This window comes from Carcharhinus amblyrhynchos, chromosome 15, assembly GCF_965287045.1.
Source record: "Carcharhinus amblyrhynchos chromosome 15, sCarAmb.v2.hapA, whole genome shotgun sequence".
Classification (NCBI taxonomy): domain Eukaryota; kingdom Metazoa; phylum Chordata; class Chondrichthyes; order Carcharhiniformes; family Carcharhinidae; genus Carcharhinus; species Carcharhinus amblyrhynchos.
In genome coordinates, this window is record NC_137338.1 from 21,702,597 (window position 1) to 21,726,761 (window position 24,165).

The 24,165-nt window shown below is 41.6% G+C and overlaps 1 protein-coding gene across 3 annotated transcripts in view; it reads left to right on the forward strand.

Annotated features, from left to right (window-relative positions):
* Window positions 1–24,165, forward strand: part of LOC145353142 (transmembrane protein 45B-like) — a 73,332-nt gene that overhangs the window by 18,466 nt on the left and 30,701 nt on the right. The window contains exon 1 of one of the 3 annotated variants that reach the window (XM_080203575.1): window positions 9,330–9,393. The exons of 1 other annotated variant lie outside the window; for it this stretch is intronic. The gene's annotated coding sequence lies outside the window, so the exon portion shown is untranslated. Of the gene's footprint in view, window positions 1–9,329; window positions 9,394–18,308; window positions 18,422–24,165 lie in introns of those variants that run through there. One more of the 3 variants, XM_080203574.1, reaches the window with a different exon arrangement.

Here is a 24,165-nt window from a genome sequence, read left to right on the forward strand (position 1 = left end):
ATTTGTGAATCTGGATAAAATATCAAGAACTGGCTCCTAGAATCCAACTTAAAAGATGATGAACATCGAATGTCCTTAAATTTACTTACTGGCTAGAATGTCAAACTCATTATGGTAGAAAGGACATTGTGGTGATGATTTCTCTTCCAATTCTCTTCCCTCACTCAGTGGAGCACTAAGGCAGATGATCATCTGACTCCATAGCTAGTAATTTTGGGAACAAGTTGCTGGTCTGTTGTGGTAACAGTGATATTTTGGGTGTTGTGGTGGTTCTCCACTTGATTCTGGAACTGAACTGTTTATTTGAGTGTATCTCATTGAAGGCAAAGCATTCGAATCAGAATATTATTTGCATCAAAACTTTAAAGTCAAATTCCTGTAAGGTGTATGCTAATAATACATTGCAGCAGGGAGGAAAAGTTTAAATTAAAGGCTTGTTTTAATTGTAATTTCTTTTTATTTGATAAAGTTGAAGGCTAATCAGTTACTCAAGACCTGGAAAACACAAGGCTGCCTATTTTGAACTATTTTAAAGCCGTCTTATTTGCCCATGTAGAACATGCTGGTTGGTGGCAGTTTCAGAAACTGGATGGAATTCAGCCACATTGACGAGTCATCCATAATTAATTAGCATGTAACAAAGGCAGGAGTAACTCGATTAACAAGTAACTTTGTTTATTTGCCTCCCAAGAGGATGAGTTCTTTGTGACTGTCACAAAGAGTTTTGTTCCTGGGACCTGGAACATGTCTCCAGTTTAACACCATTGTGTAATTTGGCTCCTGGTTATCGACTGACTGAAGATATTTGATCTCTCCAGCAGTACATAGAAAACTATGTAGTCTCTGCGTAGGACTTGTAAGCAGATAGTTTATATTTGTAGTAATATCTACTTATTTTTATCATCAGTACCAACTCCAAAACATAATGCACGAGCGTTAATCTGTTTCTCAGTCCATTCTAATATAGTTAAAAAAAATGTGGCTGCTTAAAAGCTTTAAAAACAGTTGTATTTGAGAAGGCATGAGAATAAATTAATCCGTACAATTGGCTTGATAAGAAATATGCACATTTGATGTTTCAGTTATGTTTTGTTGGGCAGCAAACAGCAAAATACAAGAGCTTCCTGATCTGATGTACGCCAGCACATGTTCCATTTGATTGATTCCTAGTTATGAGGTGGGATTTAAGCAGAAGCCCATTTTAAAAAATATTTTCGGAAAAGAGCTGCAAAATTTAACCTCTTCCGTGCCCTGTTGATGTACTAGATTCCTGGTACGGAACCAATTGTTGATTCTTGCGAAGTTAACCATGAATGTTGCTTTTAAATGTTAAATGTCACTGCACAGATGTGCTGAATGGGGATTGTTGCAAAACATATTTTTATAACACGTAAATGTCATTCAGTAATTTCAGTCCAGTATCCTAAAGAAAGGGGATGCAAATTGATGTATTAACAGAGAGATGAGAAAATTGGCAGAAAAATAGTGGTGAATGAAGCATTCAGCTTCTTTCAAAGTGCCAATGTATATAATGTGGGACTACCTATTGAGGATCAAGTACCTCGTGTTTTAATGGATGATACAGATGAATGATTGTGTGGAAAATAAACATCTTTGTTGGATTAGTTGGGCTGAATGTCCTATTTCTGTCTCGTAACTTCAATATCTTTCTGTGCAATACATTATGGAACACTCATCATTAATGCCACAGTTGTATTGTATTTGGATGCAATTCAAGTTCTGCCTTTCCATCTGACAATATTTGCACAATCTACAGATTCATCAAGTAACGTTTATTAGAGACAGTTAGACTTTGTTTGATGTACATCGCTCCGAAAAGTAAACTCATCTGTATGTGGAAGCAGATTTATAACCAGTGTCATTTTTGCTGACAAACTCTATGTAAACTGTTTTTTAAAAGTTGACTACTTGATTTGCAGTAGTTTCTGTCAATGTCCACACAGCAACAAATTCACTGGAAGGTTTAGTTTCATTTAGCATCATACTTTACATGTGTGGATCATTATAGCAATGTACATCGTGCATCATTCATTATCGTCCAAAACATACTTGTCATAAACTTTGCTTTATTATTTTTAACTTTGAAGGTGGAAAGTAAGCACTGCTAAATTTAATTTTCGGGAATTCATATTTCAGTGGGAGAACATCTGGCAAATAGCAGTCTGTTTAGCATAGTTATGGGAAAAGAAAAATCCTGAACCGTAGGAAGGCTAATTTTACTGATGAATTGGAACAAAAGATCAGGTGGAAATTTAATGCTCTTTTCCCTGGCAGGTTGGTTGGTTGTTCGGGTGGTGGGGGGGAAATTTAATCCGGCAGGAAGCTGGCGGGTGAGGACCTATCTCTCCATCCAGATTTAAGTCTTTGGTGGTAAGGCCTGTGAATTGCCTTCTTGCCCCATTGCCAATTGAGGCCCTTAACTGGTCAATCAATAGCTATGCAAGAGTCTCACCCTTCTGTTAATGGTGTTAGCCATGATGTGGATATGCCGGCGTTGGACTGGGGTAAACACAGTAAAAAGTCTGACAACACCAGGTTTAAGTCCAACCGATTTATTTGATAGTAAACTCACTAGCTTTCGAGGTTTCCCTCTTCTTCACCTCGAAAGCTAGTGAGCTTACTATCAAATAAATCGGTTGGACTTAAACCTGGTGTTGTCAGACTTTTTATTGGTGTTAGTGACAGTGGGTGGGTGGGGGCTTGCCACTGGGGAGCATAACAAGCAAACCAATGTGGGTTTGCTTGTCAAGTTCATGGAGATCCCTCATTTAAAGGTACTCAGTGCCTGATTGAGAGATCCAGCACCTGACACCAGGGAGGGGTGGAAAGATTGTTGAGCCTCTCCTTGCCATTAATGCTGGACCCCTCTCCCTCCCTTCCCCAGCAACATTTACCCTGTGCCCTCCCTCCCATTTATATCGGTTGGTGGCGTAGCCCCTTTAAGGGAATGGGTCATGTGACCTTGGGTGTCTGGAGATCTGCCAAGGACCACCCTGGAAGTGTGGAGCAAGTGAGCCAATAAACAGCTGTGTTCTCTGACGTCTGTCAGTGGAGTCAGGTCTTGGGATACATCCTAGTAGCAGAGTACACAACATCCCCCCTCTCTTGCCATCTCTCATCTGTAGCCTGAGATCCAGCAATGATGCTAGGCCTCTGGTGGATGTCATACTGGCAACACCCACCACTACCATAGTGGCACAAACCCTCTGATTAGCCAGCAGTCTTGGCAGGCGGGGCTTCCATTCCTGTGCTCCTTGATCGCCTCTAAGTCAGAATCCCACCTAAAAGTGGGACAATAAAAAACCTAACGTGTACAGGTCAGTCAGCCTAATTTCAGTGTTGTGGATCGTTTAGAGCACCATTAACCTGGGATAAAATTAATTGGCGCTTGGAAAATAATATGTTAATAAATGAAAGCCAGCACAGATGTGTGAAAGCAAATCATGTTTGACTAACTTGTTTGAGTTCTTTGAAATAATGGAGAGGAATGATGAAGGCAGTGTGGTTCATGTGTAAATGGACTTTCCAAAGGGCATATAGTCTTGTTAGCAAAATTGAAGCCCATTGAATTACAGGGTCAGTGACTTTGTGACTATGAAATTGGCTAAATAAGAATCCCATTCGTGAGTGGTTGTTTTCTAGCCTGGAGGGAATTGTGCTGTGGTGTCTTCCGGGGATTGCTCACTTAGATACAAAGTGGTAGGATTAATTGCACAGCTCCTCTAGAGAGAGCCAGCACAGACTCAAACCAGCTGAATTGCCTCTTTTTGGGTAGTATCTGTCTATAATTCTAATAATAACTTTACTCTCTTCCCATCGTATTATCTAAAATGTAAGCCAATCTTCTGGTCTCAACCACACTTCCCATCACCCATTGAACACCCTTCATAATTAAATATTTTCTGATGTCAGTACTAAACTTAGTATTCGCAGTCCTGAATCTGAGTACTGTTGTCCTTCTGTTTTGCTAAACAGGAAGTATCGTTCCGAGTTACATTTTCTAGCTTAGTAAAGCATCTTGCATGCATTTTTACTGTTTATTCTGAGCTGTCTCCTTGAGAGTCTTAACTTACAACCTCTGTTCACCCTAATTCAAGAATTAGTCTTGATATTTACTTTTGTACTGCTTTGAGAACCTTGTGGTGTCAACTCCCATAGTCATGTGGTGTAAACTGAACAATTTTTAGAAAATGTGCTGTTTGGGAACAGGATGAAGTTTGCCATTTGAGTAAGCATTCATTTGTCTAATGTTTTGGATGGTTCCAGCTGATGCATAAATACAGTGACCCTCACTTACAGTGACTGTCTGCCTTCTTTTGCAAATGATGATTAGTTGAACCACTCCCATTCTCTTCCCCCTTTCCACACAATGTCAGCTTTAACATATGAACCTTTGCTTTTGCTTTGTTAATAAACAAGCTTCATTTACTGAAAACAGTTGGGAGGAATACCTACTGTTGAACTGAGGTTATTTACTGAGATGATTGTTCTATGACAAAATTACAGCTTCCAATTTTTTCAGGTCTATATTACATTGTTTGGTCTCTTTATTTGCTCCCTTTTGAATTTCCAGCTAGTATGTGGAAACAATATTGATTTCTTTTTATATATATACGTATAGCCTCCCCTTATTTTTCCTGTTTTGTTTTTGTCTTAATATTTTAGAAAATATTTTTTCAGCAAATGCAGACAGCCTTAAACAATCCAAGCAAGGAGTTGATGTGATACTTCCAAATTACATTTTCCCATATTTGGGAAAATATAAGTAATGCTCTAAGCAACTGTGGCATTTTCTCTTTGCTAATCACCAGTGGGTGGAACTGCAGCTGAAACCTTGCCATTCTCACCCTAACCTGCACCCATTCTTCCTTCCCACTGGATAATGATAATTATCTTATATATTTTGCTCAATCTGCCCTTACTCATTGTTGTGATTGAAATTCTTTGTTTCCACTTACGAAGCAACAGTTATAGCACTTCAGAAATGATTCTTGTATGTTAAGTATCTTGATTGAGATAATTCTGAAAGACGTGATGGAGTATATGTACACTGGAGCAGAGTGATGTGGGTACCACAGGCTTTTGCGAGTTCTTATCCGTGATAGGAGTCTTCTTTGAGAATGATCATTTGCTAATAAGTATGATTGTCCACCTAAGGAACTCCATGTCATCGGTCATGGGTTCTATGGGTCCTTGTGTGGCTGATGAGCCTGATCCCAAAGCCGCATCTTCAACTGCACACATGGCGCATATTCCTGGAAAATGGGTTTGGTCCTTGGAAATCCAAGTCCCTGGATCACTGGTGTCCCTTTCTCAGGCTCCAGGTTTCTGAGCCGTATAGAAACCCTACAGTGCAGGAAGAGGCTATTTGGCCCATCGCGTCTGCACCGACCACAATCCCACCCAGATCCTATCCCCCATATCCTTACATATTTACCCGTTAATCCCTCTAACCTATGCATCTCAGAACACTAAACAGCAATTTTAGCACGGCAATCAACCTAACCCACACTGTGGGAGGAAACCGGAGCACCTGGAGGAAACCCACGCAGGCATGAGGAGAATGTGCAAACTCCACATGGACAGTGACTCAAGCTGGGAATCAAACCTAGATCCCTGGAGTTGTGAAGCAGCAGTGCTAACCACGGTGTTACTGTGCTGCCCTAGAATAGTTGGAAGGATGGCTGGCTTGTACTGAGATATTAAGGGGTTAACATCATATGCAACTAAGATCTTTTGAGTTGATTTCAAAATGACAAGGTTAGGACATCTGTGATTAACAAATTTATCTGTTAACAGTTCTCTTTCTTTCAACGTAACAATATTATCACTAGATATGATTAACCTGACTAGAACAAAAGATGTCTTGTGATTAGCTATATTGTACCAGACCGCATATGATCATAAGGATTGTAAAAGCTACATAAAGGGGGACTGTCCCATTATTCAGTGTACCTTTGCTACCTGACTCCCAGCACTGGGCGGAAGTTACATAGAAAAGGCTTGCCAGCTTGCATATGTAAGAATAAAGAACTTTTGAAGTGGACAGTGGTTGGTGTTTGCTTTTGTATCAAGGACGGAAGAGTCTTGTGAAAACAAATCAGGATTGCCATATTAGTTGAGGAAGTGACGCTGAGGATTGCAGAAAGTGTGTGTATACTGTTCGTGCTTATCAGAGCCAGTTGGTGATTCCCAACTCCAGTGGATCAGATGTGGATGGAGACTAAGAATCATGTAATTCACATGGGGCTGGCCTGGCCAATTTGAATAGTTTGAATGGTATTTTTTCAGCATTGCCAGCGTGAACATGAGTCACTCCTGTTTTCACAGCATGGAAGCACAGTGAAAATGAGTGATCCCCGCCCATTATTACTCGACCATAAAATCCTTATGGTGCAGAAGGAGGTCATTGAGCCCATCTCATCTGCAACAGCTCTCTCTGAACAAGTATCTTACTCAAGCTGAACCCCTGCCCTATTTGCATAACCCCTCACATTTGGCGTGGCTAATCCATCAAACCTGCAGATTTTTGGACTGTGCGAGGAAACCACTGCACCCTGAAGAAACCAAGCAGACTCTGGGAGAATGTGCAAACTCCACACAGGCAATCACCTGAGGCTGGAATCGAACCTGGGTCCCTGGGGCTGTGGGGCAGCAGTGCTAACCACCATGTCACCGTGCTGCCCAATAAAACTAGATGTTTATCACATCACTGATTTGGGAAGTTCCAATGGACACCCATGCACTGCAAGATGATGCGTCAATTTAAATGAAGTCACTTATATGTTTGTATCAAGATGATGATAGCCATTGATTTGTGTTTGCATTTCCAAATATTTTTCTACTCTTAAATAGTAAAGAATGTACATCAGTCGTGATTTAAAGCCTTCATACATGCCTTTGCTGACTGTGGGAAGTAAATGAACCTCATCCTGAACTTATCAGGGCCTTATTGTTCTGTGGGTTATAAAGTTGCCATTTCCTTCCAAATGGTCCTAACTGTTGCATTGATAAATACCTTCCCACCCAGGTCCATTATCGTATTTTGCTGTGCCTAATTTTAACAAAAGCAATATTTACCTCACAATCTGACAGGTTTTAGGCTCTTTTCTTCCTGGTTTCACTTTTGACCCCTGGTTGACAGTTGATGTATGAAGGCTTTGTTTTACTAGGTGACTATGTGCAGCACAATAGGCTTGTCGTCCATTCTAGACCCCTCAGTGTAACTTATTGCTGGAATGTGCATGTTCGTTCCACTAACCAGTATTTAACTTTGCTATTCTTGGAATTTGGGAGAGGGTCAGCAGCCTGGCTGGCTCGGGCGGACAAGATTCGTGCCTCATTGTGTTTTATGATGGTTGTCTGCAAGACTTGGAATTCTGCGGTCTCTGTTATGGGGCGGCAGTCATTAGTGGTAGTATCATTAGACTATTAATCCAGAAACTCAGCTAATGTTCTGGGGATGCGGGTTCGAATCCCAGCACAGCAAGTGGTGGAATTTGAATTCAATTTTAAAAAATCTGGAATTAAGAATCCACTAATGATCGTGAAACCATTATCGATTGTCGGAAAAACCCGTCTGGTTCACTAATGTCCTTTACAGAAGGAAATTTGCCATCTTTACCCGGTTTGGCCTACATGTGACTCCAGAGCCACAGCAGCGTGGTTGACTCTGCACAAGGGCAGCTAGGGATGGACAATGAATGCTGGCCTGCCAGCGATGTCCACAATCCATGAATGATTTAAAAAAATATAAACTGATTAGGTAGACATATATTTGCCCCGCTTTTTAAGGCAGGCTTTTGACTGAATCAGACAATTCTTCAACCCTACCAAAGTTGTCTTCTATCCTTATAAAATAGCTATTGTGCAACCTCATTCATGGCATGACTAAAAGACAAAAACTGCTACAACCAAGGCCAATAAAACCAACATGAAAAGATCAATGTTTCTGTGCATTAAGCAAATGCAAAGTTCAACGGACAGCCTCAAGTTTCGTAAGACCAGGACAGTAGACTGGAAAGAGTTCAGCTAGGGATTGGAACTGTGCTGCTGTATTCTTCTCAACAGCTATGCTTCAAAGAAAGGAAGAGGTTTTCTGAAATTTCTGTTGGTTGTATAACTAAATTAGAAAGGAAATTGGTATAGAGTTTTTTTTTAGTGAGCATTGATATAACTCTGGAGGGGCAATTGTATATCAATCTGCCAGGTGGAAGGCAGTTAGAATGGATTTGTAACCCACCCACATGAATCCCGCTGCCTTCTCTTCGGTTCTGATGTCAACCAATTCTTCTGAACAGACTAGGGGGACATCTGCTGAAAAGCAGCAGGATCTTGCTGGAAATATGCAGCTTGGCTTCTGGTTATGCTAGTGAGGCCCTACAGCAATTTTAATCAGAAATCTGCACAATGGATGTAATTTTATGCCCTTCCAAGAAGTGTGTTTGGAAGTGGTAGGGACCTTGCCACCTTCCTGCCTCTGCCCTGATGAAGTCCGGAGTGGGGAGGGGGTAGACTTGAGGATGGCCCTGCCATGCTGCTGTCAATTGAAATGCCCACTTGAGGGCCACATCGTACTGTTGATGGAAGTCACCTGAGCAGCGGGCAAAGCAGTTGGGTTTTCTTGTGGGCTCAAAAAAGAGGTCCCTCATTTAGAGCAGACTGCAGGACCTGGCATCGGAAAGGGAAGGGGGTGTGGGGGGGGGAGGGGTGCAGGTAGGTCAGAGCTGAGAGTCAGCTCCTGCCTTTGCTGATCAACCTTCCCTATCCTGAAACCCACATCAAGCAATCCTCATCCCATCCTCCAACCTGTGGTCTGGAATCCTTTGCTGACCCTGGTTCACTTGCGGGTGCATTACTGCCAGTTACCACCATTCTGCCATCTGCTGGCCTCTGAGCATATGGCAGCTCATGGCAGGGGAGTTTCACTCCCTGGAATCTTTGATCCTGAGTCACATGCCACTTAAGTGCTTGATTGGCTGGCCTTCCCCAAAGGAGGTTCAATGGTGCTTGCTTTCAGCTCTCCAACTGGTGGTTAAGAACTCTGTCGCCTTCATTAAATACCATCCAACGCTGTGGCAAGAGGAGCGGGACCTAGAAAAGGAGCACAAGCTCAGTCATTTATTTTCTAATTTCCTTCTGGGAGAGGTTGCTCAGCTCAGTTGTTGTATGGATAGTGTGTAGTTCAGAATGAAACCAACACTGCAGGGTTTGTTCACTGTTCAGCTGAGGTAGCGTTGGACTTGCTTCCTCATTCCGTCTCATAGTAAAATTACAGCGTAAACCAATAATTGGTGATGCTATCCTGCAGAAGAGAAGAAGAATTTCCTTATGCGTTTGCTGGAGCAGGAATACTCCTCTGGGCCCTTCAAGGTAACCTTAGGCCTCCAATATCCTCCCTGTTACTCAACCACTTAATTGAATGCAGCTGACTGTTCCTTCACATCCCATGTGACTTCTTGCTGTCTGGAATCTTACTCCTGCCTGACACACAGCTTTTTGTTGATTCATTCATGGCATGTAGGTCCCACCCGCTGGCTTGGCCAGCATTTATAACCCAGCCTAATTGCTTCTGGAACTGCTAAAGTCCATATGGTGTGGGTACACCTGCAGTGCTGTTTAGGAGGAAATTCCAAGATTTTGATCCAGCGACAATGAAGGAACTGCGACATATTTCCACGATGGTGTGTAGCATGGAGGGGAACTTGCAGATGCTGGTGTTTCCAAGCATCTGCTGCCCTTGTCCTCCTAGGTGGTAGAGATCGTGGGTTTGGAAGGTGCAGTTGAAGGTGCCTTGATGAGTTCCTGCAGTGCATCTTATAGATGGTACTGGGTGTGTTGATGGTGGAGGGAGTGAATGTTAATGGATGGAGTGCCATTCAAGTGGGCTGTTTTGTCCTGAATGTCAAACTTCTTGAGTGTTGTTGGATCTACATTCATCCAGGCAAGTGGAGAGTATTCCATCACACTCCTGACGTGCCGTGCAGATGGTGGACAGGCTTTGGGATGTCAGGAGGTGAGTTACTCACTGCAGGATTCCTAGCCTTTGCTTCTGTAGCCACAGTATTCATTTGGCTAGTCTAGTTCTGTTTCTGGTCAATGGTAACTCCCAGGATGTTGATAAAAGGGGATTTGGTGATGATAATGCCATTGAATATCAAGGGATGACAGTTTGATTCTCTTTTGTTGGAGATGGCCATTGCCTCTGGCACTTGTGTGGCGTGAAGCCACTGGTGTCAGGTGGAATTAAAATCTTCTCGGCCTCATGCTGCACAGAGCTGGTTGGTCTGTGTTCTACCTTAGCCTCCACCCACAACCAGGAATTAAAATCAGGGCTTTTATTATATGCAGCTATTTAAAAAGTCAGGAACTTATTAATAATTTACATATTATTAGCTACTTTGATGCTTTTATGAAACTAAATACACATTGCTTGCGCTGAAATGGGAAAAACCAAAGGTTGTGTCCTTCATCTAGGACTATAACACATTCTTGTGGGGATGATTGTCCCAAAAAAATCTAAGTGCCCAACAGGTGGGAGAAAGGGAGATTTTCCCACTTTGTGCTCCACACAGTCCACCGAGGGATTCATGCCTCTTATGGGGGCAAGGCGTCATTCCGCCAGCAGCATAGCACTGAGCAGGCCACTGCGCGTACATCGAACTGTCAGTGGGGAGATTGGCACATGCGCACTGGACTCCCCATCGCTGGCATCTCCATTGTTAGCTTCCCAATTGCTTCCCTGCCCTTCCCCCACCACCACCTCCCCCCCCACCCCCCCCCCCCCCCAACTCCCCACCAATGTCCAGCCCTGATCGCCCTCCTCCCTCCCAACAAATGCAGAGTGGCAGCGGGTCCCCACCACAACCATCACCGACCAGCCCCACCTGCACCTTTGGCAGTGTCTGGTGGGCAGGGCCAGGGTGCCAGGCTGGCACTGCCCAGGGGGCACCCACCGCCCAAGTGCCCCTCATCCCCGACCTCTTGGGAGGGGCCTCAATGGCCTCTTTGCGCCAATGGCATGGTCACGCCTGGTCCTCGTTGATGGCTTTAACGGCCGCTGGTGGGAACCTCTCCTGGCAGGGTGGGGGGGTGGGGGGTGGTTGTGGGAGATACTAGCGGGCCTGGACAATACCATCCCAGGCTCACTAATGACATCGCATTTGAAATTCCATATTGTAATCAGCCTCGTGCTGATTTCCGGTGCAAGGCTGATTTAAGTTATAAAAAATGGCCTGGGAAAGTGACAATCAGATGGACACCGGTCGCGACAACCGCTGACATTTCCCAATCTGCTGTGCCAGGAAAATCGCATCTTGTATATTGAGTAGGGAAAATATGTTGTTGATATTTGTAAGATGGTACTGAGGGCAAAAGAAAATGTCCATTTTGCTTAATTAACGTTTAGTAATGCAAATATAATTATAAAGAAGTGAGCAGTTCCAGCAACTGGTGATACGCCAGAACATTTCACTTTCTTAGTTCAATGTGCTCATTAAGTGGTTTCCATAGGGATAAATGAGATGGCTTCAGATCAAGCTTTATGGTCTGTTTGAGTTAATAGTTCTTTAGTTCCTTCCCAAATAGATATTCTTGATATGTAAATCTTAGCAGTTAGTGTTTCCCAGTCTACTCAACTGTGGAAAAGGTCAGAACCACATCTGCTTCCGTGTTTCAAGTACGCTTCCCAGTGAGTGGTCACTAGCTATAAAATATACTGAGGCTGGTAGTCTAGTGGTAATGTTACTGGACTAGTAAGCCAGAAACCTGCACAAATGCTCTTGAGATACAAATTTAACTCCCACTACGGCAGCTGGGGATATTTAAATGCAGTTAATTAATGAATCTGAAATAAAATGCTAGTCTGATCATGAATTGACTGGATTGATTGGTTGGTTCCTTATGGGAAGAAATCTGCTGCCCTTACTTGGTCTGGCCTACATGTGACCCCTGATCCACAGCAATATGGTTCATTCTTAACTGTCCTTTGAACTCGCCCAGTGAGGCATTCAGTTATAGGTGGCCCACCTCTGCCTGCTCAAGGGCATTTTGGGATGGACAATAGGTGATGCCTTTGCCAGTGTGTTTTTCCAAAAGTTTAAAAAAAAATTGCTTTTTAATCAAATAGCAGTGAAACAACGAGTTTCATGTTTCTAAGAATTATGTCCTGTAGCCTTAACAACTGCTAAGGTTTGTGCCAAATTATCCTCAGGCAACTTCATCTTCTGGTTTTATTTTGTATAATTTAAGTTTTTTCCAACTGCTGTCTACACTTCATCCTGATGAGCACTCGACATTCTGAACTTATTAGGGTATGATTGTGAACCCCTGTCCTTTCGTTCTCTAGGACGGAGCAATACAGCAGTAACTACTTTAGATGGCCTTTAAAGTACAAAAAAAATACTTTTGAGTCAGAATTGTTCCTGCATATTCGAGAGAGGCCAGGAAAATGGTTTTGTGATTGATGACTTACTCTGACTGTCACGAGCCACTGAAGAAGGCATTGCTCCCAGCTAAATGGTCAGGAAGCATGCTTTAGTGTTTGAGTGCGTGTGTGAGCACACGTAAGCTTTTACATCTGGAGTTCTTTTCGACTGAAGCCAGCTGCTGTAGAAACTACACAGTGTAAGACTGTGAACTGCTTCGAAAAAAATTATGAGCTAATCTCGATTCCTATAAGAGATGGCAGGCAGGATGTTGTCTTTACTTGTAGTTTAGCACAAAATGGAACTTAAGCCAATAAAAGGAGAACAACTGGCTCATTGTCTCTTGGGTTCATTGTCTGAAAGAACCTGTGATGGATGTGAACTCCTGGCTTAACTGTTACCACAGAGGTGCGGGGGGAACTAAATTGGACAGCACTTGAAGAGGGGCATATGGTTTATAATGCTAATGAAAGAATGACTCACATTTAAAGATAATGTTTATTTAAGTTTTATCTATTAGTGTCACAAGAAGGCTTACGTTAACACCGCAATGAAGTTACTATGAAAACCCCATAGTCGCCACACTCCGGTGCCTGTTTGGGTGCACTGAGGGATAATTTAGCATGGCCAGTGCACCGAAGCAGCATGCCTTTCAGACTGTGGGAGGAAACCGGAGCACCCAAAGGAAACACACACAGACACAGGGAAAACGTGAAGACTCCACGCAGACAGTGACCCAAGCTGGGAATCAAACCCAGGGTCCCTGGTGATGTGAGGTAGCAGTGCTAACCACTGTGCCACTGTGCGCTCCTTCTAAAAGCATCCCAAAATACTTTATAAACAATAAAGTACATTTGAAGTGTCACCTTTGTCTCTCCCTCAGTTTGAGAATGATGTCTAATCAGGGCCATGAGTTTCTGCTATGGGTCATCATATGACTTAACTGGCTGATTCTCGACCCACAGGTCTTTACGCACATGGGACGGACTGTCCAATCAGGGAGTGGTATCCATCGTGCAGAATTTGCTTCCTTTTTTCTCTGCTGCCCCTCTGCTCATTGGACAAGTTGTCACCAGTTTGAAGTTTAAAGATTTTCAAGTTTTTAAAGTTTATTTGGTAGTGTCACAAGTAGGCTTACATTAACACTGCAGTGAAGTTACTGTGAAAATTTCCTGGTTGCCACATGGGTACACTAAGGGAGAATCTAGCATGGCCAATGCACCTCATCAGCATGTCTTTCAGACTGTGAGAGGAAACAGAAGCATCCTGGGGAATGACTTATAACAAGCTCTGCCTGGTTGCTAATGATTGCAGCGCCAAGCTTCACAGAGAGCTTCAACACGTCTTTGAGACATTTTCTTTGCCTTCCCCTGGAACATTAGCCACTTGAGAGTTGAGAAAGTAGGACCTGGCTGGGGAGACTGCTTTTGGCCATTCAGATAGTGTGCAGCATATCAAGACTGATTTTACAAGGGTTTTGGTTGACTGCTTGTGGAGTTGCCTTTAAGAAGGACACTAGCATTTGTTCGACAGCGCTCATGTTGAATCTGCAGGATGTAGCAGAAGCATTGCTTATGGAATTTCTTTGGAGCTCTTGTATGTCACTAATACTTTGGCCTAGATTTTCATGAAGTGGAGACTCTGTGGCTTATCTAAAATGGTGCTGAAAACCTGAATCTAGAAGCCCTGCCCCATTTCTGACAGATCTTATTTTTACTGTGGTTGTGGGGGGTGGGGGGGGCGGTAATGGGGAAGAAGTGAGTCACACATGAAAGAAACTCAAATTCAGCAGGATCATTTGAATTCAATGTTGAATTCAAAAAAGCCCTGTCTTTGCTAAAGCAAGTGCCTTATCCCACAGTATCTGTGTTATGAATTCTCTTAGATTACAAGTAAATGGTCCAAAAGGGCTGAAAGGGTTTGTGAAACAGCCAAGTTATTTACATAGTCTGGCCTTTAAAAAATTGAGAAAAAAATAGCCTACTTATGACTGAGAGTTGGAAAAAATATGTGCTTGTAGTTCCAGTAGCTTTTTGTTGACATAAGTTTAAGTGCTATCATTATATAATTTCTACTGCTTGACTGCTTTCCACATCCTATCATTATCACAGTGGGAGCCTGTAATTTCATTATTTGATTGATAACTGCAATAAGTTTTTAAGTGATTAACTGTTAATGATGTGGGTTTATGTATACAAATATTTTTCTTCTTCTAAGGGATTAGGTACTTAAGAGGAATTAAATTGAATGTGCTTTCATAAATGAGATTGTTTTTATGTATGATGAAATCTGTAATAAATATTTAGGGTTTTATGTTGCTATCTCAGCATGGCACCCGACCTCTGCCCACAGTGGATACTGGCTTAATTGGCATGGAGGGTGTATGGGGGGCATAAGAACATAAGAACATAAGAAAAAGGAGCAGGAGTAGGCCATCTAGCCCTTCGAGCCTGCCCCGCCATTCAATAAGATCATGGCTGATCTGTCGTGGCTCAGTTCCACATTCCCGTCCTCTCCCCATAACCCTTAATCCCCTCTCTTATCAAAAACCCATCAACCCACGTCTTAAAAATATTTAGCGAGGTAGCCTCCACCACTTCAATGGGCAGAGAATTCCAGAGATTCACCACCCTTTGAGTGAAGAAGTTCCTCCTCAACTCCGTTCTAAACCGCCCCCCCTTTATCTTGAGGCTGTGCCCCCTAGTCCTACTATCCTTTCTGAGCGGGAAGAGTCTCTCCATTTCTATCCTATCCATCCCATTCATCATCTTATACGTCTCAATGAGATCTCCCCTCATTCTTCTAAACTCTAACGAGTACAAGCCTAATTTATTCAGCCTCTCCTCATAGCTCAACCCCCTCAACTCCGGCATCAGCCTAGTAAACCTCCTCTGCACTCCCTCCAAGGCTAAAATATCCTTGCGTAAGTACGGCGCCCAAAACTGCGCACAGTACTCCAGCTGCGGCCTCACCAATGCCCTATACAGCCGCAGCAAGACCTCCCTACTTTTATATTCAATCCCCCTCGCTATGAAGGCCAGCATCCCATTCGCCTTCCTGACCACCTGCTGCACCTGCAAGCTGGGTTTTTGCGACTCATGCACAAGGACCCCGAGGTCCCTCTGCACCGTCGCCTGCTGCAGTTTTTTGCCACGTAAGTAATAACCCTTCCTACCATTATTCCTACCAAAGTGGACCACCTCGCACTTGCCAGGCATGAGTTGGCATAGGGCTTTATGAGATCATGGAGGTAGGTGGTGGGTCATCTGTTGGCATGTATGAGCATAGGGAATGCCTGGAGAGTGAATGGGTGAGGATAAGGCTTAGAGGACCTAATATTTAATAAAATAACTGGGAAGGTGGTGGGTGTGGTAAGACAATAGACCCCCTTCTGTGTGCACCCTCCTGAGGAGAAAAACTCCAGGTCACTGAGTTCAGGTCTCACTGCAGTACAAGATTCTGGTGACAACAGCTGCTCTGTACACTTGGACTTTGCTTGACTTGTGATGGCCTCTTATGGAAAAACATTCACTGCATTTCTTTGTGGAGTGTTGAGTGAGTGTGATTGATCCAATGTTGGACCTCCTTATCAATTGTGACCTTATTGAGAGTGATGGATGCCAAGATATGGGAATGCTCAGCATATTCTGGGGCCTCTCCTTCAATCTCCTTGATCAGTTTCTTCTTTGCTGCTGTCAGACTTTTGAATGGCCCTCCTTGCATTATGTTGATCTTTCTCTACACCCCAGCTATGACTGTAACAGTACATTCTGCACTCTCTCCTTTTCTTCTCTATGAAAAGTGTGCTCTGTCTGTATAATGTGCAAGAAAGAATACATTTCACTGTATGCCAATACATGTGACAATAATGTATCAAATCAAATCAAATCAAAAACATATTTGTGAGGCGGACTGTTGACCTAACGTAGGTTGATTGAGTTTTGCTTTGGCAACGTTCAGGGATAGGCTGAGTTTCTTGTACACAAAGTTAGTAACGGCACTTCAGGCATATATATACAATAAACAACTATGGTGGCCAGGTTAGCTTTTGTATGGAGGCGACTGAGGTTGAGGAGTTTTCTATCCTGAAGAACTTGCAGTCCAATAATGTCATTGATATTCATGAAGCCAAGGAGAACCCTGTGCTATTTGTGGCTCAGCAGCAGAACCACAGTGGGTGGTGTCAACTGGCCTCAAGGGGTCAGGGAAATATTTTAAAAAATATTTCTGTTGGAATTCCTTTGAAACCAGGTGGAGCAGAACTATTTGCCTACAGTGCTAGGCCACACCAGCATACTCCATTCCCCCATATCCCAAATAGCTTTGGAGTGTCTCCCAATTCCTCCTCCCACAGACTTTAAAGGAAATGACCATGGATCACTGGCTCCATTCTCCTGTCACCATGTTCCTATTCCCACCCATTGGTGACGTTCTGATTCTGGCCCTATGTTGAGCAAGATTTTGAGTACCTTTTATTTAGATGAGACCCAGACATTAAGATGGGCGAAGCCTCCATTTCCTTACTTTACTAGTATGCTGGCAGCTTTGGGACTCGCACACATTTCAGATGTATTGAAAATGTATGGCATTTCTTCCCAATTTTCTGGAATCTCTGTGCTCTATTTTGTAAAACATGAGGGCATGGGTTGAGAGGGGGTCACATCTGGATGAAAAATGTTTGAATCTCTAAGCTATCACAAGTGATATCCATTTATACCAATTTATGCAATTGTTGTAATTGCAGCTTCAAACTGCCCATAGTAAAAATTATTCTGGTATTGTATTTTCATCCTGGGTAGCTAGGATGCCTCCTGAGTGGTTTTTTTACATTACCAGATGCATAATGGGCCTTACATGTCTATTTTAATGATGTTGTTTCTGGGTGATATGGTACAAAGTCAGTAAGTTACTCAAACAGAAGCAAAGGTCGCTTGTAAGCCATTGACAACAGGTACAGTGTCACGTCTCCCTCACTGTCACCTAATCATGCAGTACAGTACTTCCTTGCATTGTTTCTACAGGTGTTGCTATAAGCAAGGCCCAGTTATAATTATTGCTGTTAACGTTAACATTAATTTTTTGGGGGTGATTTTTTTTAAGACATTTTGTTTAAAATTAACTTTTAACGAATACTTCATAATTTTTTTAGCAAATGATATATGTTATTTGTGTAACTGTCACTTTCCCTCCTCTGATTAAATACTGCACAGATGCTTGATGTATATATTTAAATGTGAAGACTTTAATGACATACTGGAGGGCTATTGTCATCTGTGGACCTAAATATTAACAGCACCTGCGCCTTTCAGGAATCAAGGAAGCTGAGGGACCATACAGTAAGTTTTTAAGTGTTCAGTTACACATTATAGATAGATCATGTAGGATTAATGAGTTCTAGACCTTTTTGCTGTTTTGTTCCCCAAATTTTAAACAAATCAATTCTAAAGTGCCATATTTGTATCTCAAAAATAAGGTTATAAACAAAAGAAGAATTATTTATGACTATTCTTGGAGTAAATGCATTTAATTTTGTATGGTAATATTTCAAACTTTAAAGCTGAATGGTTTTTGTTTCCCTCCTCCCAGATGGAAAGAGTTTTATGTGCAGATTTTAAAGGTGAATGTATTAAAGAATGCCAGTTATTTCAACAATGTACTTATAATTCTGTGTTCTCTTATTGATGGCAATAGATAGATATCATTCTTTTTACAGATGTATTAAGTTTAATTATTTTTATAGGTGCCATACTAGCTGTAGTCTTTGGCAAGATTTGCATGCCGCTGTAGTAGATGATTAATAAACTACCGTAGTGCTCATAGAGTAGCCAGGTAAGAAGTTCTCATTAGCTGCCAAATCATTTGTTTGCATAGCCGCTCAGAAAGGAAATATAGCTTGCTTGCCGAAACCACCTTTCAACTTTCAATTAAATTTTGCTAATGTTACGGAAGCTGAAGGTGCAAAGCAAATACTAAAGGTAAGACATTTCTTAGATTCTCATCTATCAAGAAAAGCTAAATATAGGGTCAGTTGGTTGATCTCAGAGTGGCTTGCTCTGTATACTGCATGCAATACAGTGAAGTAGTGTATATCAAAAGCTGGTAAATAAGTGGCCTCCTAAATGTTTAAAGTAGGATATGAGTTGAAAAAATGTTATGTGGTCTTTACTTGAAACACAGTCCTTGCAGCTGTCTGGATAATGAGAAATTTGTGCAGCAACTTTGTGCCTGTGGTTGAGTGTAGCTTTTAAGGTGCACTAAATTGTGATTTTTCAGGTTGAGAGTTCATATTCTAGATTCACCTCTCATTAATCCATCAGTCACATTTGGATAAATATTGTCAGTGTTCAGCGGTGTTAAAAGGTGGAGCACCCAACAATACTAATGACAAGGCTGTCCTTCCACTAGAAAAGGTGGCAGAAGTATATTAGTGAGCAGTTTTAATTTTTTTTCTATGCTGCCTCACTCTTTCTTCCCTCTGATAACCAAAGGTGGCACAGTGGTTAGTACTGCTCCCTTGCAGCAGCAGGGACTCGGCTTCGATTCCTGACTCGGGTCACTGTCTGTGCGGAGTCTGCATGTTCTCCCCGTGTTTGTGTGGGTTTCTTCCGCGTGCTCTGATTTCCTCCCAAAGTCTGAAAGACATGCTGGTTAGGTGCATTGGCTATGCTAAATTTTCCCTCAGTGTACCTGAATAGACACTGGAGTGCAGAGACAAGGGGATTTTCACAGTAACTTCATTGCTGTGGCCTACTTGTAACATAAATACTTAAACTTAAAATTCAGAGAAACTCTAAACCTGAGACATTTCTGTCAATATTAGTTACGAAGGCTGGGGTGGTAGTATGTGAGTATTTGAGAAGATCAGCCGGATATTACAATTAACAAGTGGGCCAGCTAACTTTGCAAAGTAACACTGTGAGCAGGATGAACCAATTCTGATCATATGCAGTACCATTCTAAACTTCTGTTTTTGTGTGAAGCTGTTATTATGGTTCATAAATATTTAACAGTTGTTGTGCTTTATCAGATTTTCTTAACTATTGTAAGTTCAATGTTCATGCTTTCGTGTTTTAATTTGTTTTCTTTAGCTATCCAAAATGGAAACATATTGCCACATGCGATTTTGAAATCAGATTTGATTAGGTATCCAAATGTTACTGAATTTTAAAGCCTGTGGTTTGGCATTGAAGAGACTTAATTTTTTTTCCATAAATATCTGTTTTATGGAGCGGAGTCCTTGCCCATCCACTACTGGCATCAGACAAGCAGGTCGCCTGCATTGATGGGAATCTGAGTTCCCCGTGAAGGCAATTCAGAGTAAACAATTGTACAAACAATTGAGGGGGAGGGTGGTGAAGGAAGGAGGGGGAAGGAAGCTGGTAGTAGTGTTCAGGGGACCAAAAGGCATGCACCAATATCCCAGTGTCATTGGGAGATTGGTAGATATCCCTCGTTCTCACTGATCGCCCCCACCTCCGATGGCAGACTGTGACCTCTGATAGTCAGCCCCCATCCCTGATTGTTGGCCCCACATAAGTCCGCATCCACTGATGCAAAGATTCCCTCCTTCCCTCATGATGCCCTGCTCCCTCAGGCCTCACCTACTTGGCACTGCCTGGTGGGCACTGCCAGTGTACCAGGTTGGCAGTGCCAGGGTGCCAGGCTGGCATTGCCCAAGGAGTACTCCCATCCCTATCCCAGACCTCCCAGAGGGCGTCAATGAGTTCTGATCCTACCAACGAGGCCATCACATCAGATACACATTTCTGGGATCATCTGTGATCCCTGCTGGTGTGGACCTCCACTAGTGAGGTTGGAAATCCTAGTGAGCCCAGAGAATATTGTCCAGAGCTCACTAAAAATTGATCTCCAGCGCAAGGATGATCACATCAGTAAAAGCTGTCTTGGAAGATCACCTCTGCCGGACACTGGGTGTGATTCCTGTCATTAGCCTCCTGCTGATGTTTCCCACTACTCAACCAGCGTAGTGGGGTGAGAAAATCACGCCAAACATATTCAGTTGACATATGTAATGAAATCAGTAATACTTTTGTGGGATTTAGTTATATACCAAATGATATTGTCTGGTGTTGTACAGCTTTATGCTAAGCAACATCTGTCAATCTTATACTTGATGAAGCTAAAAATGCATCCATACTTGTTACCTTTCAGTGAGTGTTGGATGTGTACTCCGCTATATTGTTGGGAAAACCATATCTTTACAAACTATATTTTTCTTTTAAAATATGGAAGAATACAAATTTATTTGGAGACTTGGATTTTTTTAAGGAAGGTCATAAGCTCACCTTGGACTGTCAGTAAGCATACCTTTATTCGGAAATCATGTGGTTTCAGACACATGATCAGCAATGTACTTGGGACAGAAGAGCTCTTCGTTTGACCTGCAATTATTTTACATGATGGAAGGAAACTGGTTTAAAGGCAAAGGCTGGTGATCTACTGGAAACCACCTGACACGAAGAGCTTTAAGTTTTGAACATTTTGCTCTAGCACCAGGACCCTGTGAACGTTATCCTTTATTTTACCAATCTTATCCTTTGAAGCTCATCTCTGCAGAATCCCTGTGTGCATCTGTGCGTGCATGCATACATATGACTGTGTGTGTGCACATATCATGAATTAATTATCCTGAATTTACTGAAAGGAGCCTGGTTGAAGTCTTTCTTTATTCAGGTCGAACAGTAGCAAAGGAAAATAATTGGCCATTTTGCTGAGTGAATTAAACTTTTAAATTAATGGTGAAACCTGTGGAGCATTGGGACTAGACAAACTCTGCACTGTTTCCATCTGGATTGTAACAAAAACAGTAACCCCCTTCACTACTAATGCAGGTACACAGCCTCACATAGAGTATATTCACAAAAAGTTGACAGGGCTTTAAAATGGAAGCATGCCAGAGTGGTTCAGGGTGAATTAAATATAGTCATTTTGCTTCATCTTCTTGATAAAGGCACAAGCTGAAGAAAATTGGCTATAAATAAATAAATAGTGGTAGAATTATGGTAGGAACACTCATTACACAGGAATAGGGCACATATATATACACTAGTAGTAAAGAAGGAGAGAAATTGAAATTAAGATTGAATGCCAAGATAATTAAGACAGTAAAATTGCTTTGTAGATCACTGAGACACATCAAAGTGAAAAAAAGCAAATAAGTTTAGACACCTGCAATTATACAAAATGATGAATGTAAGACAAAAGTGAGTTTTATCTTAAAAACTATAAAACAAAAAACTGGTTGAACCAACAATTATTTAGAAAGACTATAATGTATCTAAACCAATTCAGCACCAGGTAATTAAATATTTTTTGTATCTGGAGCAGCAGAAAAGGGGAAGAATACAGAGAATTTATTTTGTAAATTAGAGAAGAGGCATAACAAAATTAAGATGTTTGACGTGTGGCCTTGAGTAGATTTTCCAGTTACACCCAGTAATTACGAGTAAAATGAGGGGCAATGAGTGGGTAAAATAAAGAGAACCGACTATGGTGAATTAAAGCATATTCAGCACTCTGGTCAATTTTGTAGTTGGTTTATAGCAGATGTTTGTAGGTTGTCATCTTAAAATTAACCCCATGAGATCATTCAAGTAAAATTTCTTGGCATTTGGTTTGGTATAATGCTCAATCATCTATAATATGTATAAAATAGGTGTTCAGGGCTGCTAGAGATGCCCTGTGTATGGAACTGAAAGACCCCAGTTTTAAGATTAATAGGAGAATGTTGAAACCTTTCCTGGACCATTGTTTTTGTTTCTTTCCTGTTTTCAGGAGACTTTAGAGCAAGTGTTTTGGCTTTGCAATTTTTTTGGCACATCCAAATTCTAGGGATGGATTTTCACTGAGTGGGGGTGATGCTGTGGATCTTAAAAATGAAGATGTGATCCTATTCCAGGATTCCCACTATATTCCGGTGCACACAATTTCCATTGCTGCAGGAGAAAGATATGGGTTCTGGCTGGCTCCATCGCAGGAGTAGGCATCAAGGGAAATTGTGCTTTTTTGAGGAATTAACAAGCAAGGTGGATAAAGGGGAACCTGTAGTTGTAGAGTACTTAGATTTCCAGAAGGCATTTGATTGGGTGTCACATCAAACTTACTACACAAAATAAGATTACATGGTTTGGAGATTAACACGTTAGGATGGATAAAGGATTGGTTAGCTAAGAGGAAACAAAGAACAGGAATAACTGAGCATTTTCTTGGTGGGCAAACTATAGCAAGTGGAATGCCAGAGGGATCAGTGCTGGGACCTCAATTCCATCAATGATTTGAATGAGAGGTTCAAATTATGGAATCAAAATTTGCCAATGACACCAAATTGTTAGGGAAGTAATTTGTCAAGAGGAGGCAGAGAGTTTGCCAAGGGATATAGACAGGTTAAATGAATGGGCAAAAATTTGGCAGATGAAGTGTGGTGTGGGAAAATATGAAAATATCCACATGGAAGAAAGTGTAGTAAAACAGTATGTTATAAATGGGGAGAGATTGTAGAATTTGGTAGTACAGAGGCACATGGGTGTCCTGGTACCTGAATCACAAAATGTTAGTATGTCGGTACATCATGTTAATGGTGTGTTATTATATTATTAGGTTTAAGACAGAGATTATATTATTTTCTCTAAATAGGTTGTTAGTTTGTAGAATTACTATCCCCAGAAAGCGGTGAAGGTGGGTCATTGAATTTATCCAAGGCAGAGTTAGACAGGTTTTGCTTAAACAAGAGAGTCAAAGGTTATGAAGGCAAAATGATGTTGAGGCCAAAACATACCAATCATGATTTTATTGAATGGTGCAACAGGCTCAAAGGGCTGAATAGCTTAGTCCTGCTCTTAATGCCCATGACCCTATGTTCGTATCTTCTAGATTATTGCAAATTTTGTGTTGTCAGGTCAGCTTCTCAAGGTTCATGGCCCCTCAGAAGAGTTGTCTGGATGTGAAAACTTTTCAAATGATAACTTCAAAGGGTTTTACCCATGTCTCCATGCCAACAAATGCTCCACATCCTCCCATGGCTCCCCATAACTTCCATTGCAACTCCTAACGCTTGCATACCTGTTCATCCAATATACACTCTGTGCAGAAGCAATGATCAATAAAGTAACAATGACATGTATGGAAGTGCTTAAAAAAAACACACATTACTTTCTTTAAAAAAAAACTGCCTTTGTTACAACCCTATACAGTGTCAGTGAGTGAGATTTTTATAAAGTATCGATGGCAGAAATTACAAGTTTGTGAAACATCAATTTTTATAAGTAGGCATTGAGCTATTCACAATATATATTGAAGAAGTATTTTTTTAGCTGTCCCTCAAGTAACGTTTTCCCTTCTCTGGACCTATTTAACTAAACTAATGGAAGCCTGGGTTCTCAACCAAGCCTTATCATACAAGCTTGCCTGAGAGCCCAGAATTCCATTAGTTTGTTGAAATGGAAGGGAAAATATTGATTAAGAAAGAGAAATATAGAGGTAGAATGTAAAAAGTAAAAGAAATATGTTATATTTTATTAATAAGTCCTTGAACAATATTTACATCAGAAGGAATGAGACTTTCTACTTGTGAGAGTTATTTCTTTGTAGTAGAGAGTAGTACATAAGAATTCCTATGTAGAATCCCTTTCTGTGCCATGTTTAGTCAATATCTGACACTTTTATAGGAACTTCTTATTGCTCAATACAATTTGAATGGGAA